Source organism: Nycticebus coucang, chromosome 8 (assembly GCF_027406575.1).
Source record: "Nycticebus coucang isolate mNycCou1 chromosome 8, mNycCou1.pri, whole genome shotgun sequence".
Taxonomy (NCBI): Eukaryota; Metazoa; Chordata; class Mammalia; order Primates; family Lorisidae; genus Nycticebus; species Nycticebus coucang.
Window position 1 is genome coordinate 45,755,622 of NC_069787.1, and position 20,715 is coordinate 45,776,336.

Consider the following 20,715-nt stretch of genomic DNA (forward strand, 5'->3'; position numbering starts at 1 on the left):
GGCAGAAGGAGGGAGGGCCTGGGGTGGGATCTCACCTCATGTACACACTGTAAGTGTGTATAACACTCTCCCTAGGTGAGGGGCTCTTCTACAAATGGAACTTTACCCTCGAAGCAAGAACAATGTAACCTAAAAATTGTACCCTCATATTAATCATTTAATTAAAAAGAATTAAAAAATAAACAAAAACAAAGAAATAAAAATAAAATAAAATTCTGGGCTAAATTTTGTTTGGATTTGGGAACCTATAATTTTTTTTATTATTTTTGGTATTTTATTTTTTGTTATATGTATACACTGTAAGGCGCAAAACAATTCTTTTTGTTTTATTAAATCAAATCTGTGTACATTAATGCAGTAACGGGGTACAATGTGCTGGTTTTATATACAATTTGAATTTATATACAATTTTATATACAATTTATATACAATTTGAATATATACATCAAACTGGTTAACATAGCTTTCGTGGCATTTTCTTTTTTTTTTTTTTTTTGGCCGGGGCAGGGTTTGAACCTGCCACCTCTGGCATATGGGACCGGCAAGCCACAGGCGCCGCCTGCCTTCGTGGCATTTTCATAGTTATTGTGTTAAGACATTTATATTCTACGTAGTATAGACTAATATCACTAATGAATATTGATGCAAAAATATTCGACAAGATCCTAACAAACAGAATCCAGCAACACATCAAACAAATTATACACCATGACCAAGTGGGTTTTATCATTGGGAACCTATAATTGAGGGTTTAGATATATGTAACCTGAGCACTAATGGTGCAGGCATACAAACTAGTTCCAGCCTCTGGCATTACAACCATTTAGATTTTCTTTTCTGTAAAAGACTAGACTATATTTACAGCTTAAAAATGAAATGAAATAGAAACCATTAAAAAGTGATGACATTGAATGAAATAGTAGAAATATTTTCCACGTGTAAACCCAAGTTGAAAATGTAACTTGTAACTCTGTCTGCATCAGCGCAAACTATTTTGTTGCTTAACATACATGTTATCATGATTGCTGCTACTTTAATTCACACATATTCCTGGCCAAAAGGAAAAAAAAAAAAAAAAAAAGGAATACTGAAGGGAATCTATGTCTCTCAGAGCATGTGAGGTGAAAACCAGGATGGTGCCAATCCTATTTGGCCAAAAAGATGCTTTCTTATTTCCCTTCAAGAACTGTGTGTCTGAACACGTTGATGGACTGCCTCAGGGTTTTATTAGACAGTTTTAGCCCCTCAACACCTGATTTCTATATTCTAATATAGACCGTTTTCTTCTCTGGGAGCTATTTTCTTTTTAAAGCTATAAAACACTCCCTTAAAATGAATGGTTTAATGAGTGCCATCAGAGAATAAATCCTAAACAAACATAGTCTGCTTCTGTTAGAGAGGGAGAGAGAAGAGGGAACAAACTTATTTTACCTGGACAAATTTTTAAAGTGAACTTTGGCTATTTGGGGGCACAAAATGCAGGTGTTAGAGTGGGAAAGGAAGTAAATGTATGTCGGGGTTGGTTGGGACAGAGAAAGCAACTGTCTTGAGCTGTTGAATGGCTAACTGCAGTGATTGTCAGAGTTAGGCCCTTCCTGGTCTTACTTTTCCTCTTTGACTAAGATACAAAAGCTCATGAGAATCTGTGTCTGAGCCTCATCTCACACATGATTCATACGATTCCAGTCTGCCTCTCTCAATATCAACCCACTGTAAGCGGTATTGTTGTTCTCATTGGCCAAGGCAGCAAATGTAGTCAGGCTATGGGGTCCAGTGAGAAAGAACTGAAAATATTTTCTCCAACACAGATCATCTGAGATCTTTATCTACTGTATAAAACTGTTTTCAGCATGAAATTTTCCTACAGGAAAATTTTGCCAAATTTCCTTATATATTGTTACTCCAAAATAATGGAGGATGGTACTGTTGTTACTGTTGTGATTTTTATCAATCACAAACAGTCTACGGAGTTCTAAATTTAAAGAGTTTTGAATTTTATTAAAAAAATTGACAAGAAATCCTATGAATTTTTATTAGTAGTAGTATTGTTTTCTTTGGCTTCATGTATGATATTGGTAACATGAAAAAAGGAAAATTATAAAAGGCATATATTATGTACAAAAATACAATATTTTAAATGATTTTTAAGTATGTTTAATATTATTATTACATCTTGGTTTATGTATCTGTATGTCTGCATATTTTCTCTACACTAGGGATAAGAGTTTTGAATTTTAAGAGCATAAATATGGAAAATAGAAAAATGAGAATAACATAAAATAAATAAATTTAATGAACAAAATGGCATTATGGTATTTGACCATAATGATAAGAGTTTTGAATTTTAAGAGCATAAATATGGAAAATAGATAAATGAGAATAACAGATAAAATAAATAAATTTAATGAACAAAATGGCATTATGGTATTTGACCACACTCTTGACTGTTGCATCATCATACAATATGAATACCTAAAGTTTTTTGGATGCCAACTCTAGGTTGAACAGTTAGGAGCTTTATATATAAAATCTCATTTAAACATTGCATTATCCCTAAGATTGATGTTATCTTAGTTTTCATGGTAAAGATGAGAAAACTGAGCTTAAGTGGAACTTACGTGACATGTCTAGAGCAGATGAATCTATAGAGGCAGACAGTGTATTAGTGCTTGTCTGGGGCCGGGCTGGTGACTAAGGATTGACTGTGCATGTGTAGGTGGCATATGTGACGATGAAAATGTCTTAATACTGGGTGCACAGCTTTATCATCTTATCAGATTCTGTAACTGTACATTTAAATTGATGAATTGTGGCCAGGCGTGGTGGCTCACACCTGAAACAGTAGCACTGTGGGAGGCAAGCCAAGGCAGGTAGATTATTTGAGCTCAGGAGTTTGAGACCAGCCAGAGCAAGAGTGAGACTCTGTCTCTACTAACAAAAAAGGGTGGCGCCGGTGGCTCAGTCGGTAAGGCGCCGGCCCCATATACCGAGGGTGGCGGGTTCAAACCCGGCCCCGGCCAAACTGCAACCAAAAAATAGCCGGGCGTTGTGGCGGGCTCCTGTAGTCCCAGCTGCTCGGGAGGCTGAGGCAAGAGAATTGCTTAAGCCCAGGAGTTTTTAGAGTTGGAGGTTGCTGTGAGCTGTGTGAGGCTACAGCACTCTACAGAGGGCCATAAAGTGAGACTCTGTCTCTACAAAAAAAAAAAAAAAAAGGAAAACTAGCCAGATGTTGTTGTGGGTGCTTGTCAGCTTCTCATGAGACTAAGACAGGAGGATCACTTGAGCCTAGGAGTTTGAGGTTACAGTGAGCTATGACATCATGGCACTCTAACCAGGGGAAAGGAATGAGACTGTCTCAAAAATAAATAAAATGTAAATTACACTTTAATTAATTTGTTAAAAACATTAACATATCCATTCTTGGATTGGGGGACATTTAGGCTGTTTCGACATTTTGGCTACTGTAAATTGAGCTGCAATAAATAGTCTAGTACAAGTGTCCTTATGATGAAAATTTGTTTGCTTTTTTTTTTTTCCTTCTTGATAGATGCCCAGTAATGGGATTGCAGGATTAAATGGGAGGTCTAGCTTGAGTTCTTTGAGGTTTCTCCATACTCTCTTCCAAAAAGGTTGTATAGTTTGCATTCCCAGCATTCCTTTGCCTCCACATCCACACCAGCATCTGCAGTTTTGACATTTTGTGATGTGGGCCATTCTCACTGGGGTAAAATGTTATCTCAGGGTGGTTTTGATTTACATTTCTCTGATAATTAAGGGTGATGAGCATTTTTTTATATGTTTGCTAGCCATTCATCTGTCTTCTTGAGAGAAGGTTATGTTCATCTCTCTTCCCTAATATGAAATTATTGGCTTTTTACATGTGGATTAATTTGAGTTCTCTATAACTCCTAGTTGTTACTCCTAGTAATTCTCTATTACTCCTAGTCTGATTCAAAATATGCAAATATCCTTTCCCATTGTGTAGGTTGTCTATTTGCTTTGGTTGTGATCTCCTTAGCTGTACAGAAGATTTTCAGTTTAGTTAAGTCCCATTTGTTTATTTTGGTCATTATTGCAGTTGCCATGGCAATCTTCTTCATAAAGTCTTTCCCCAGGCTGATGTCTTCCAGTGTTTTTCCTATGCTTTCTTTGAGGATTTTTATTGTTGATAAAGCTGTGGCACATGTATACCATGGAATATTATTAAGCCATTAAAAACTGGAGATTTCACACCATTTGTATTAACCTGGATGCAAGTGGAACACATTATTCTTAGTAAAGCATCACAAGAATGGAAAAGCATGAATCCTATGTATTCAATCTTGATTTGAGGACAATTAATGACAATTAATGACATGGTGGTGGATGGGGAAAGTGGAGAGCAGAGAGAGAGGAAGGAGGGGGTGGGAGAAAGGAAGAATAGAGAGAGAGAAGGGGGTCTCACTGTGTGACACATCTTGTACCCTCAATGAATCCCCAATACAAATAAATAAAGTCAATGTGAATTGGAGAGGATGCTAGAAAAGTGCTATTCCCATAGATGAAGGGAAGTTGGAATTTGTCAATCACTACAACCTTTTTGGAAAGTAATCTGGCAATGTACATTAAAACATATTTTATTATTTTATTTTAATTCATTAAATTTCCATTTGACCTAGCCAAAAAAAAATTAACATAAAGTTAGAGATGGAGCATGTATAGTGTGATGTAGGACTTACACTCATGTTGTTTCCCTCCTAAAAAAACCTCACCCCTCCCCCACATTGTAACGCAGCACCTTCCTTCCCTTCCAGTGCTAACTTCTCTTAAAACACTTTGTCTCTGCTTCTTGTCTCATCTTCAACTCAAATTCACCCCACGGCCCACAGCAATCTGCCTTCAGCCCACATAATTCTACCGAAATTGTTCTTGCCGACTTTGTAATGACCTCCTTTTTGTTAGATCCAGTGGGCGTGTGTTAGCCTTCGTCTTTGCCGTATCTCTCAGCACTTGGCCCTTGCCGACCACACTTGAACCCACTATTTTTTTATATTATCTGTAACATTTTATTCTGTTTTCCTTCAGTACCTATGGTTACTTCTTCACAGTCTTCTTCCCAGGTTCCTCTTTCTCTCTCCATCTCTCAGGTTCTGATGTGAGATCCTCTTTTTTTACTTCACAGTAGGGTCAGAGTATCATCTCCAGCAAAATCGTGGAGCAGGGCTCTACTTGTCAAAAATGCACATTTGTGAACTACATTCTACTTCTACTCAATGAGACACTTTTGTGCTGATACCCAGGAGTTGACTGAATTTTATCAGATAACCTGGGTAATTTGTCTGACTCCAAAGTTTGAGAACCATTCCTTTATATATTAGCTTTGGGTAATATCTATTATACTTCCACATGTTCAATTACCATCTACTTACTGACAATTTCAAAATTTATATCTCTAGCTCAGGTATTTTTTTTCCTGAAATGATCTTGTTCAAGATCCATAGGCACAAATTGCTGTTAGCCATCTCATTTGGAGTCTTAGAGAAACAAAAACTTATTTTGGCTCTAGATGACCTCATTACTTTCACTTGCAAGCTTTTCCTTTTATGTTTCCTAGTTTGATAGTGGAACTGGCCATCTCTGTTGCAGATTCCAGAAATCCAATTATCTTTCCTAGCCCTTCATCCTTACCCTCTTCCACTTTGGAACAACTCTAAAGCCCGCCTAGTTTAATCTCCTACAAACCTGATGATTCCGCCTACTTCTCTCTATACCTGCTTAGTGGGTTTCTAGTTGAGGCCCATAGCATCTCTCACCTGGAACCACAATGGCCATTCCCAAATGAACTCCTCAGCCTTTACTTCCATTGTTCTTATCTATCCAAGATCTTTCCTTCACATCGAAATGATTTTTTTTAAATGTGAAGTTGACCAGCCCGCTTCTTTAGTTAAAAGTTTCCTACAGAATTTCAGTCCTCTTGGAAGGAATTATCAATTTTTTTTTTAACACGATGGAAATGAACTTCCACGATGCAACCTTAGTCTTATTTATTATTCACAATTCCTGTTTAATTTTTTTCAAGAATTCTAACTTCTAGTCACCATTAAACTTCTTTTATCTCTTCACTTGATCTTAGCCAGAAGGCTGAGAAGCAATTGAACTTCTCTTACTGCTTCAGAGAATTCCAAACTCTGTTTTCCCTCTATGCCTTTGCCTGTGATGCTCACCGTGGTGAAACATACGTCTCCTCTTTGCCTAGATGACCTCCAATCTATCAGGTATCACCTTCCATGTCACCTTTCCTGGAAACTGACTCCCTTAAGTTCAAATAAGAGGATCCTGAAATGCACAATTACAATATACTGTGTTGACTTAACCCTGTCACTAATATCCTGCACTCTAAGTCTCAATTGCCTTGGCCTGTGGTTTTAATGAAAGCTATAACCAAGTAATCAGAGCATGGATTGTGCCTATATATATTAATACCTATTGAATTTTTCAATAAGGGAATAATTTTTCTTTGGTAGACAACTCCCTCAAAAAGTATTATGGTCATCATGTACTTCTAGCTTTCATATAGTTAAAATTTACAATCAAGACTGTAAAATTATGTTCTGGATTTTTGGATGATGATATAGATATTACTTTAACATAATATTTGAATACCTAAGATTTAGTGAGTAGAAATATATCAATATTTTATGGAAAAGCATTAAATAATGTTAACATACTCAGAGCTACCTCATTATAAGCTATAATAAATTATATGAAAAATTATTTTTGCTTATTTGGGTGGGTATAAGAAATGCTAATATAAATTTTAAACTATTTTAAGAGAAGCACAAACTGAATAACATTCTTATTTAAATTGACATGAAAAAGAGTCTTGTACAAGGTGTTTTTTCCTATTGATTCACCTCTTCTGAATAAATGACATTTAATGAAGTAGAATGGAAATTTCATTATTTAAAAATACATTTACCGGGCGGCGCCTGTGGCTCAGTCGGTAGGGTGCCGGCCCCATATACCGAGGGTGATGGGTTCAAACCCGGCCCCGGCCAAACTGCAACCAGAAACTAGCCGGGCATTATGGCGGGCACCTGTAGTCCCAGCTACTCGGGAGGCTGAGGCAAGAGAATCACTTAAGCCCAGGAGTTGGAGGTTGCTGTGAGCTGTGTGATGCCACAGCACTCTACAGAGGGCCATAAAGTGAGACTCTGTCTCTACAAAAAAAAAAAAATAAATTTACCACCTCTGAAGCCTGTGTTCTTTACTCTTTAGATTTTGGGGTAGCCTCTTCTCATATGATTTCAAGGCACTTCATTTATTTCAGCATTTGAGCTTTTAAAATGGAAATAGGCCCTTTTGCCCCTTTGTATTTAGAGCCCAGAAAGCAATTTCTCCTAGCAAACTCATTAGGAACCTTTAACTAGAATCTGGATAACTTGGTCTGAATATGTGTAAAATCAAATACATAAAACCTAGGGGCCTGTTCTCATCCTTTTTCCCTCATTGGTCAACTTGATGATATTGATGACAAGTTGGGCTCTGGACAAGCTCTCTCAGAAATGGACGAAGCTGTAGGCATTCATTATAACCAGTATTAAATACATTTCAGAATACATTGATATATCCACGTGGCTATAGAAATTAATGATATGGCTGCAAAATTAACTTTTGCCATCCTATGATGGAGTCCACAAAACAATTTTCTCCACTTAATGATTGTCCGATTTAAAAGCAAGTGAGATAATCTCTCTGGGCCTCAATTCCTTCTTCCTTAAAAGAAAGTTGGTAATGTCAGTTGTATCAGTTCTTTATCACTACCCCAAATCTATATCTAATTATTTAGTTCTTATTTCTGTGGGTCAGCCATTTGGGCTGAACTCTGGTGGGTGGTACTTTTGATTTTAATTAAACATCCTTAAGTGTCTGGGGCTAGCCACCTATTAGCAAGGTGACTATTCTGGGTTCTGCTTCTGGAGGGTGACGGGTTATCATTTGAGGCATGTCTGGGTCACACATCTCTCTTCTTCCACTAAACTCACCCATAAATATTTTTGCAACAGCTCAGTCTAGGGAGTAACTGTACCACCTTGGTTTTGTTGCATTGTATTGACCAAGCAAAACAAAACGAGTCTAGATGCAACAATCCACAAAGGGATCTCATGGCAGAAACATAAAGGGAAGGTTGAGAGTGGGGATCATCTGTTTAGTTTGCTTCTCTAGCAAAAAGCTAAATTCTGAGAAAACACAGCAAATACAGGAACCCAAGTTGTGAATTCAAGACAAAAGATATGGCTTACCATGTCTTGAAAAAAATCTAAAAGAGATTAAAATTTTCAAGTTCTTGAGGCATAGAGGTGAGATTTTCATCTAGGTCCTCCATTTTCTAACTACAGAAACATTTTTATGAATAGAAATATCTTTATTCTTAAATTATGGTTAGTACCTATGTGTATCCTCTTGTTGTTATTATGAGGCTGAAAGAAGATTACTTATTAAATGTCTTTACAGAGGCTTCACATTGCAGGTAATTCATGAGTATCTAGTATAACTTACTAACTTCATTATGATTTGCACCACCACGTTATTAGTGGGTCACACTGGACAAATTAATGAACTAGGAACTAGAATCAAAATAATACAATGGAAAATAGACTAAACTAGAAGATATATTGTAAGGAGTTGGATTCTAGATCTATATGAACTTGGGAAAGTCCCAGTATTTCTCTGGACCTGTGATGTTTTTAAGGAAAGGATGTTTTCAGCCCTAAAATGTCGTTCTTCTCCAAGAAAACAATAAAAAAATTACTTCCTCATTTTCATTTTCCAAAATGTATTACTGTTTGCAAAATAATCTTGTATAATCCCTCTGTGTCAGAGCATTTCAGTGCAAACAAAGACAATCAAGGAAATGTTACTTAACTCAGATTTGTGTGCTTAAGTCTTTAGGAAAGTAGTGGGCAAGGGGGGGAGGTCAGCCCTGGTGTATAAGATGTGAGGAGACCCATCACTGTCACTCTGCTTGTGAAGTAGCTGTGAAGACCTCGACACATCATTAAGCATCTCTGGTCATAAGGTTTATTCTGTATTTATTCTATATATTCTGTATAACAGTGTTTAAGAATAAAAAAGTTTAAGAATAAAAATTTACTTAAGTGTACTACAAATGAAATCACACAACTCTGAAATTGAGTTCTTCTAAATAGCTGACTGTATGAATTACATAAGAATATGCTATGTAACTGAATATACTAATGTACTTTCTCATGTCATAAACTGTTCTGGTTAGTGCCAGTGACTCCTGATGACAGGAAGGTGTCATGCCATCAAACAGTAGTGCAGAATTTCATCAGATAATGCTGAAAACTTTTATTAAGGGAATATAAAAAGAAAGGAAAATATGAAATAGTGGCAATTTCTTTGGACAAAAGTTGAGTAAAAATGATTGCCCTCAGGGTAGAAAAGTTTCTTGAATTGGGAAATCATACCGTGAGCTGAGAGTCTGGGACATTTGTTCACAAACCTATTAACTATTCTATAGCATTCCATTAAACATCACAAGTAATTTATTCCCTTACCATGTGGGCCAGTAGGCCAAATTCTGCCCTGAATTTCTTATCCTAATATTCATTCGGACTGTTTTTACTAAACTTTATGATCCTTCTTTTCAAAAATATTTTTTTTCCTACCATTATTAACTTATTGGAGATGTCCTTGTTATTCTCATGATCTTTTATGAGAGATGTTCAGCCCAAAATAGGGGCGGAAAAGAAAAGCTATGGCAAAATACTTTTGTGATTCTTTGCAGAGAGGACAGAAGAGCTTATATCTGTAGCTTTGGGTAGTAATATATCACTGGAGCTCCAGCTTCCTTATCTGTGAACTGGGATAATGATGATAAATGCTATTATGTTATACAAAGTACCTTTTATATACATTATCTCCTCTAACCCTCACAATGATCCCATGAGGCAGATATCATCACCCCCAACGGCATTTCATAATGGCACCACACAAATCCACGAAGATGAAGATGAATTACCACACCAGTCAAAAATGTCTGGAGGAAAAATTATTGTTAATATGCAACAACTCTTTCTGGAGCTCCTGACATACGTCTATCACCTGGTGCTATGTCCACCACTGTTCTCCACAATAAGGGTAGAGCAATGAACAAGATAAAGCATTTCCCTGTCCTTGGAAAGCTTATGTATATAAATGAGAGTGGAGAAAAATTGTGAACTAGGAACCCAAATAATAAACAATATAATTGAGACAGGGAAGTGGTTCCACAAAGCTTATAAAACATAGCAGTGGGATACAAAAGGAATGGAAGTGTCTTGGACATACTACAGCAAGGTAATTAGGAGGAGACTTTGTGAGCAAGTGCTGATTTTTCCGAATGTTGAGAAGGAGGTGGTAAGTTCTAAGGAAAAGTAGCTTCCGTACAGAGACAAGAGCAATGACAGACCCCTAAGGTGGGAGTGCATTGGTTTCTGTCCAGTGGTCAGAAACATGCACTGTAAACAATGGGGAAGAATGATCGGAGAAGGGCGAGGTAGACAGAAGCCAGATCACAGAGGCCAGGTTAAGAAACTTGGATTTTATTGGCATTACTCTGAGCAGTAATTGGAAGGCTTTGAACCAGGGAGTAACACGATCTAAGTTGTTTGCTAAAACATGACGTTCTCTTTGCTGTAGGTAAAGAATGGACTCCATGGCAGCACACATGCCAATGCAGGAACACAGGTGAATCTCTGAGGTTCAGGTGAAAGGTGATGGTGGCATAGACCAGGATGATGATGAGGGCAGGAGGTTTTCAGATCCAATATCCAAACAAGAAATGCCTAATGGACTGCTTGTAGGGGATGAGAGAAAAGAAAATATACCAGAAAAAGTGTCTGTTTCCCAGATACATAGGGTCACATCATCTTAGGACTGAAAGAGAGCTTGGAAAGTATATAGTCTGACCCCTTTATATTGAAGGTGAGGAAGCTGAACCTCAGGGGCAGAAAGTGCTTTACCTGGTACCATCCAAGTAGTTCATTCTACCTCAGGTAAGTAGATGTATTTGTTGTACAGAAATCTCATTTGTTCTCTTATCCAACTTTCCACATGACCATCTGTCCTGTGAAGCATTCACTCACTTATACATTGAAGGTTTCACTTATTTGTTCATTTACCAGACTTTCCCTTACTTGGTCCATACAGGATAAGGACTGGAGGCTGAGGGTGAGAGACACAGTGACATGCATGATACCATGGCTCCCTCAAGAAGCTTGTAGCCTTGTGGGAAATTATAAGAGGCCGATAGCTGGAATCTTAATGATCTAGACCATACATCAAATCTTTGCTTTGACATGGACAAACCTACTTGGAAGGTTTGGTCTTCCAAATCTACTTGGAAGATCTCAGTAGATTAAACCACCTTTGGACAACTTTTCTAATTACACTTAGCTTTTTTTTTTTCTTTTTCCTTTCAGATTACTGTGAGTGTATAAATGTTTAAGTTTCATTGTTTTCATTTCTAAGGTAAAGTTCAAGTTGCATTTGAGCCCTTCACCCAGGGGGCATGCTGAGCACCCCCCATTGTGTACATTATCAGGGAAACTGGGTGTGGGGGCTCACACCTGTAATCCCAGAACTCTGGGAGGCTGAGGCAGGTGGATTACTTGAACTCAGGAGACCAGCCTGAGCAAGAGTGAGACCTAGTGCCTATCCAAAACAGAAAAACTAGCCAGGCCTTTCTGTGGGTGCCTGTAGCCAGCTATGTAATTCCAGAGGTCTTAAAGTCTAACCCTCTCATTTTATAGGCTCTTAGAGGAAGCAAAAGTCTATACAGTAGGAGAGAAAAGATCTAGAGTCTGTGCCTTCAAATTCTTTCCAACTTGCTTCCCACAGCTCTTTCTCACGATGTTCTCTTCATCTCTCCCGTGCACAGGAGTTGAGTTTTTTTGACCTGTTTTCCCATGGACGGAAATTTAAGCAGTTTGAGTTTATGATTAGTGGTGTTTTATCCACAGTTTTGTTATATTTTCTGAATAAAACTTAAGGACATCATTTTAAAATATCAGCTATCGTACACTAGGTGATGAAGAACACACACAATAACACTTCGACAAGAAAATCACTATTGGAAACATGTTGGGATTTATTTTGTATCTAATGTTTCTCTCTTGTATAATTATCATTTTTTAAGCACATACTGTATTTTTAAACATGCTTAGATTTTCCTTTCAAACTTATAAACCCAACATAATAAGACTAATGCAGAAACATGTTGTAATAACTTGATTCTACCTTCTGCTTTCAAAATTCTTTCTTTGTTAAATAGTTCCACTCATTGAATCTCTAAAGAAATATGCTTAGATTTACCACTTTAATTTTTATGGATATATAATAGTTCAACCTACTTGTAGGGTATACATCATATTTTGATACAAGCACACAATGTGCAATGTTCAAATCAGGGTAACTGGGATATCTATCAGCTCAAACATTTATTATTTCCTTGTGTTAGAAACACTTAAATTCTACTGCTCTAGTTATTTTGAAATACACAGTAAGTCATTGTTAACCACAGTCCCCCTATTGTGCTACTGAACACTGGATTTCTTTCCTTCTAGCTAACCTTATTTCTGTATCCATGAAGCAACCCTTCTTGTCTCCTCCTCCCCACTACCCTTTCCAGCCTCCAGTAACCATTATTCTACTCTCAAAATCAAAATCCATTAACTACCTAAATGTAAAACATGGAAGTACGAAAATAGTAAGGAAATATTCCAGGTCTGGGCAAAGATTTCTTGAGTGAGACCTCAAAAGCACAGACAACCAAGCAAAAATGGACAAATCCCATTAATTTGAAAAGCTTCTGCACAGCAAAGGAAACAAGTGAATAGACAACCTATCAAATGGGAAAGACATTTTCAAACTGTTCAATTGACAAGGGATTAATAACCAGGATATGTAAGGAACTCAATGCAGTAGTGAAAAAGAAAGAAAATCTGATTTAAGGGGCTAAAGGGCTATTCAAAAGAAAATATGTGAGTGGAAAACAGGTATATCAAAAGTTGCTCAACATCAATAATCATTGAAGAAATGGCAGTCAAGACCAAGATGAGATATCCTCTCACTCCACTTGTGGTAAAATGGTTTTTACTGGTAAGGATGCACTTATACACAATCAAGAATGTAAATTAGTACAGTTATTATGGAAATTAGTATGGAGTGACTTCAAAAAATTAAAACTATAACTACGGTAGGATCAATCCCATTACTTGGTATATACACAAAAAAGATGAAGTCAGTGTGCCAAAGAGATACCTGCACTCTAAAGTTCATTGCAGCATTATTCACAATAGCTGAATATATAGAATCAACCTAAATGTCCACCAGTGGATTAGTGGGTAAATAAAAATGTGGTACCGGGCGGCACCTGCGGCTCAGTTGGTAGGGCGCCTGCCCCATATACCGAGGGTGACGGGTTCAGGCCCGGCCCCGGCCAAACAGCAACCAAAAAATAGCCGGGCGTTGTGGCGGGCGCCTGTAGACCCAGCTGCTCGGGAGGCTGAGGCAAGAGAGTCGCTTGAGCCCGGGAGTTGGAGGTTGCTGTGAGCTATGTGAGGCCACGGCACTCTACCGAGGGCCATAAAGTGAGACCCTGTCTCTACAAAAAAAAAAAAAATAATAAAATAAAATAAAATAAAAATGTGGTACCTATACATGAGGAAATAGTATTCAGCCATAAAAAATAAAATCTTATCACTTGCAACAGCACAAATGGAACTGGAGGACATAAGTGAAATAAGCCAGGCACAGAAGGACAAATGTCACATGTTCTCATTCATATGTGGGAGTTAAAGAAATAGATCTCATGAAGATAGAGAGTAGAATGATGGTTCTTTCTTATAATTGGAATTACTTCATAATCTCTGTGTTAACCTGTGTTTTCAGCTTACCAATGTATGTAGACATTCTAAAAACAAAAGTATGTGGAGTTTCTTTATAATACTAATAATTATAAAGTATTTATTTGAAGATTTGTACCAAAAATTATTAACTAATTATTTTCAATTTACACTTCTGTGGTTGCCAACTACTCACTACTTTAAGCATCGTGGCAATAAACATTTTATTTTTTATTTTTATTTTTTTTTTTATTAAATCGTAGCTGTGTACATTGATATGATCATGGGGCATCATTCACTAGCTTTACAGACCGTTTACCAAACATTTTAGTACAGCTATTTCTCTCAGGTCATTCTCTTAAGAGAGACATTGAATGGTCAGTCAAGGCACATGGATAAATATTGAAACTGGGGAAATATTGCAAGATTATAATCTAAAAATATACTAATGTACATCTGTTTTGATATTATCAGTCTTAGAGAGAAAAATTTTATGAGGGAAGAAGACTGAAAATACCATGATGGAAGAAAAAATGTGTTAAGTTTTAGCTCCAAAAATAAAAAGGAAAGAGAGATTGTTTAGATGGGGCTGATGCTAATCTCAATCTTTCACAGACGTCCAAAACTCAATCCCATTTAACATGTGTTTTTTTTTTTTTTTTTTTTTTTAAGATTACAAAATAGACTAAATCTATTCTCCTCTAGATGTTGACTATGGTATATTGATAATTTCACAATCATTCTTCTTATTGGAAATCATCAAATGGCCATCTTTTACCTTTACACATTTTTCTACTAGATTATTTTAAATGTTCTTCACCATTTCTAAACGATCTTTAAATGTTTAAGATATCTCCCACTGTCACATACTGTCCTACAGATTACAATCAAGATAAGTGTTTAACATAACCTCAGAACAAATTTAATCACACAGAAATTCTATCTTCTTGTTTCCTTTATCTTTACCTGATACCACCATATGATCTAAACTGCTTGGGTTATATCATTCTTAACAGATACTTGAATTAGGTAGAACATAACCACACGGAAGCCAAAGTTGTGGTAGTGGCTTTGATTTTTCAAAAGTGGCTTTAATTCTTTAATGTAAACTCCTATCTTAGGGAACCATCATGCCAAACCCCACCTTGTGTCCCTGGGAAAGACAATTATGGCTCAGGACAATTAAATATGCTGGTAAAAAGACACCTCATTGCGTGAGTCTTTTTATTTCCCCAAGCAGGTCAGTGTCACCTTAGCATATAAACGATGACACATTAGTAATGAAGACCAGTGGAGAAAATGTTTCTAAGACTATCCAATTGCCAAAAGTCAGGGATCAAACTATAATTTTACAGAAGCTGTCGAAAACATGTTCCATGGCCACAGATATCTTTGTGAGCAGAGAAGCTAATCACATTGAACAATTCAAACATCTCTGGACTTAAGAAAAACAAAAATAATAACAAATACAAGCCTTCTCCAAAAAGAAATCTGCATATCGAAGTCTTTCATTCTTTAAGAAATATGACATATTTTTAAGAAATCCTGATAATAAAGAATAGTTCTGTCATCTGCAAAAACTTTCTGTATACTTTCCATATACTAGCAAATCTGAATACATCTGCATTAAAAGCATTAGCCGGGCATTGTGGCAGGCGCCTGTAGTCCCAGCTACTCGGGAGGCTGAGGCAGGAGAATTGCCTAGGCCCAGGAGTTGGAGGTTGCTGTGAGCTGTGTGAGGCCACGGCACTCTACCGAGGGCCATAAAGTGAGACTCTGTCTCTACAAAAAAAAAAAAAAAAAAGCACAAGTGTGCCCCCTTCTGAATAAATGAAATATTGAGTCCTATATTTGCACTTAAAATAACCCTTCTTTCTGGACCTAACTGAATAAATGCATATGGACATTTGGAAATGGAAAGTTTTAGGAGTAGAATTTTTCTAGAAACATTTATTATTTGAGAAATTTTTTAAATATTTAGATAATGTTTGTCATGTCTTTCCACATTTATTTGTTTGTTTTTCACAGCTGGAATGTTCTAAAATAAAGCACTCAAGAAGAACGTTTGATCTTATTGTAGACAAAGTATCAAAGGCCAGGAAGCTGCACAACTCAGAGTGGAGTGAAAGTGTTGGGCTGAAAGTTGTCAACTGCGCTGAAAACTGAAATGGTGCTGATGTCAGGAAAAAGTCCAATGTCATTCCACTGAGAGGGTGGCTACCTAAGCTAAGCAACTGTGTTGGCTTTGACTTCTATTTTGATTTCTTAGTTTTATAGCTGAAAAAATCATCTCAGAATGATTAAGTAGGTTTTGGAAAATTACTTAATGACCAAGCCATACTTTTCTACTCCCAGTCACGTGTTCTACCTATAGGAAAACACAGTGATCCGAGTGAACTATTCTGGTAGTTTAATACATATTTGATTGATTCCGTCTTTAAAACCATTCATTACAACCCATATTCTTCTTTTATTTCTCCTTCTGTAAATTTAGAACCAAAAGCATTTTTGTTGTTTTTTTTTTTTTTTTGGCTAAAATATGGCACCAAGTTTCACTTGCTTCTCTCGACCAGAGCAACACATGACTATTTTTATGCACCAAGAAAATAAAATGTTGGTAATGATGACGACAATGGTGACAGCGGCAGTTACAGTAATGAAAATGACAGTGTACTTTCAGTAATGACAGTATTAAACATTGACAGTTAAATGATGGCTTAAATTATACTTAAGTGATGTCCTGAGTCACCTGAATAAACAGAAATGAACATATAGATAAGATCTCTAATTTTATATTCAGAAAATGTTGTTCTTTGCTTTATGTTTTCTGTTAATGGAGGTAAAATATTCTTTCTTTTTTTTATTTTTTTATTAAATCATAACTGTATACAATGATATGATTATGGGGCATCATACACTCACAAAATATTCTTTCTTGTAAAAACAGTATCATATGTACTTATAAAAGGGTATTCTTTTAAGTAGAAAGTAGACTAATTAAGCCTATAGCTGCTATAGCATGTTTCAGTGGGATGGGCAGATGAATTAGTTACCAATCCTCCCAAATACCTTATTTTTAATAAGTTAAGAAAAGACACATCTTGATAAAATTTGTATAAATATTTAGGATATTTGTTTCTTTAGCAACCCCATCTTTGCCATTTGACTTAATTCAGATTTAATTTTTAACATGGTAGGTAAAATCTGTATCTTCAAACAATGACATAAATCATTATTATTTTACACATTTTTTACAAGGAATTTCCAAGAAAAATCAATTTCTAATGATATCAGAACTTTGAATGAAATAAACACAAGTCTTTGAATGGAATAAATGTAGTCAATGGTAAGTGAAAATTCTTTTCTACCACCAGTCCTTCATGGTTCTACAAAGATTCTATATAGAATAGAATTCTATGTACAATGAATAGAATCTATGTAGAATCTTTTCAAAACTATATTTAAATCTATATTCATAAAGTCTTTGCAATACTGTATTAAGAAACTTAGAATGTGTTGCATCTTTAAATTGCTGCCCTCAATGGGATAAAACTGACTGATAAAAGCAGATTTATAAATATCAGTTGCCATATGGCTTACACTTTTGCTAATGATCAATCCCCAAATTAAATCAATCATTGTACAAATATCATTATCAAACTGTGAAATGTTTACAGCAGCTCTCTTCTTCTCCCGCTAGTTATATCACTAACTAGTGCCAATATTTGTGAACATTTAACCCATACTTCCTCTTGCCAATTAAAAGATTCCAGTTCATCAATTGCATTTTGACTGGCAACCTATTACTTGACCAACATATTTATTTTCAAAGAACATTTATTGAATCAATGTATGTAATGAGCTCTTTGACTGAATTAATAAGCATTGTATATTCATTGCCAAAAATATGTTTTCAACTAAAACATACCCTATGATCATCAACTCACAGAGTTATTGCTGGTTATTCATAATTGTGCAATGAACCATCTTGTAGAATAAACAACCTCCATAGTTCTTATTTAGAAAAACTTTAAAACATTCAGACTAGTAATTACATTGAATAATAGCTTCATTTTAGTTGTAAAAGAATTCTACTGGATTGTTTATTTCATTTCCACTGTGTGATATGTTTCACACAGAAAGGAACTGTACATACTCATAAATCGATATGTACAGTGAAGAACTGAGATTGAAAACAAATGTATTTTATTCTACTTTTTTAAAATGGTACAAATTGAGCCTAGTCTTCCCATAGTTAGTGCTGCAATCTCTATGTCATATGTACGTCATCTTTTCCCCTGATGCTTGAAAGACAACCTGTGTTTTCCACCTAAGCATGCTTTTAATATGAACACTCTCTTTAATATTATTGTATTTTGTCAGGAGTTAGTCTATGTTTTGGTGAATTTCTGATGTATTTGTCAGTATGGTATCCAATTCCCTCTCTCATCTAATTGTAAATCACTTTTCATTTGTGAATTTTGTATCTGCAAATCACTAACCATCCTGATATGCAGACATGACTAATCACCATATTCTCTTCCCTTGACTACAGAGAATGGCTCATGAATGGGCACGAGTTAAAACTGGTCCAATATCTTTAAGGTATCACACATTATAACAACAATGATATACCACTACACCCTTATTAGAATGTAAAATACTAAACACTAACAACAAGGAATGCTGGCTGAGATATGGAGTAACGGGAACATACTGATTTTGGTAAGAGTGAAAAACAGTATGGCCAGTTTTGGAGACAGTCTTGTAGTTCCTTCCTCCTAAAGCTGAACATTATATTACCACATGAACCAGCAATTAATCTCAATATTCATTAGAATAATTTTAAAACTTATGTCCACACAAACATGTACACACATGTTCATTATAATTTCATACATAATTGCTGAAATTTGGAAGCATTCAGGATCCCCTTCAATAGGTGAATACAAAAATAGACTGTGGTATATCCATACAGAAGAATACTCCTCAGTGATTAAAACAAACAAGGGAGTTCTCCAGCCACTCAAGAAGGAAACTCAAATGGGTGTTGCTCAGTGAACAAAAGTCAGTGTGAAAAGGCTACATATCATATGATCCTAACTATATGGCATTTAGGTAAAAAGCAACCCTAGCAGCAGTAACAATATTACCTACTGGTTGCCAGCTGTTTGACAGGAGGAAGGGAAGGATGATGAGGTGGAACACAGAAATTGTAGGACAGTATTTTGTAAGAGACTATGGTTAGTATATACACGACATGATGAGTTTATCAAAACCCATACAACTCTACAACATAAAGGGTGAACTCTAAGGTAGCTATTGACTTTAGTTAATAATACTGTCTCAATACTGACTCATCAATTGTAACGAATGTACCACAGAATAGATAAAACTGTATGGAGGGGTAGAGGATATTTGGGAACTCTCAGCATTTTCTGATCCATTTTTCTGTAAACCCCAAAATACTCTAAATAAGATAAACCTTATACATTGAGAACGTAGGTAAAAACAATGAGTGAAATGAATCATAATTTCAAAAATTCCATTGGAATTACTTGGAAAGAAAATCACATAAAATCCCCCTACTTTGGGGATACCACACAAAGAAAAAGCCTTTCATAAATAAGGCCAATAGCAAATACATTGAGGTGAATGATAGAAAAGGAGAGAGAAAGAGAGCTCTTGCATCTTCTCAGCCCTTGAACTCATGGCTAGCTCTAAGTCTTTCCTTCGTGTAAGCCACAAGAACCCCTTCAGGCCGGATGAAGTTGGATCCTGCCACTTGCAACCCACAGACTCCTCAATAATACAGTTCTACAGATACGGATTAATACTGTTGTGCTCAATTTGGATTAGGACTTAGAATCACAGATTATTGTTATAATGAGGAAGGTAACATGTTCTCTTTTTCTTATTATTTCAGATCAACATAAAGATACATACGGTTAGGTTATGTTATTTGTATTTATTAGGAAAAGTCTGAGTGGTATTCAGGAGGTGTGCCGCACACCCCAATATTGTATCCATTAGGTGGGAGCTTACCGACTCCCTTCCTCTTTCCTCCTCCCTACTTCTTGAATTTCATTATGATTTTCCTCTCACATGGGCCTGTAGATGTACATCTGCCAGTTCCACACTAATATTGAGTACATTGGATACTTGGTTTTCCCTTCTTATGATGCTTCACTGAGAAGAATGTGTTTCAACTCCATCTAGGTTCATACGAAAGATGTAAAATTTTTATTTTTTTTTATAGGTGAATAGTATTCTGTGGTATACATCTATCCCAATATATTAATTCACTCAGGCACTGATGAGCACATCTTTGTGATTGTGAATTGAGCTGCAATAAACATTTGAGTGCAAGTGTTTATGGTAAAATGATTTTTTCCCCTTCCTGGGTAGATACCGAGTAATGGGATTAGAGGATCAAATGGAAAGTCTACTTTTAGCTCTTTGAGGATTCTCCATACTTCTTTCCCAAAAGGCTATATTAGTTTGCAATCCCAATAACGATGTACATGTGTTCTGGGAAGGGAATATTTTCAAAGAAAACTGATAATAGACTCCAGAAATTCACTTAAGGCAATGATATGGATTTTATCTAAGTGGTGTTGTTTATACAGGGTGTGGCAGAGCCCAAGGCAGTCAGTGGAATTCCCTCAGTGGCTTCTATAGAACAAGTCAAGGCCATGAGTTGGCATAGACAATGAGCAGGCAAGACCCCCAGACTCAGCAAAAATAGCACCTCTTGTTTATTTTATTTTCCGGGCATCTTTATGAGCCTATCTTTGAACAAAGGAATCTACAGTTAAGGCAAAGT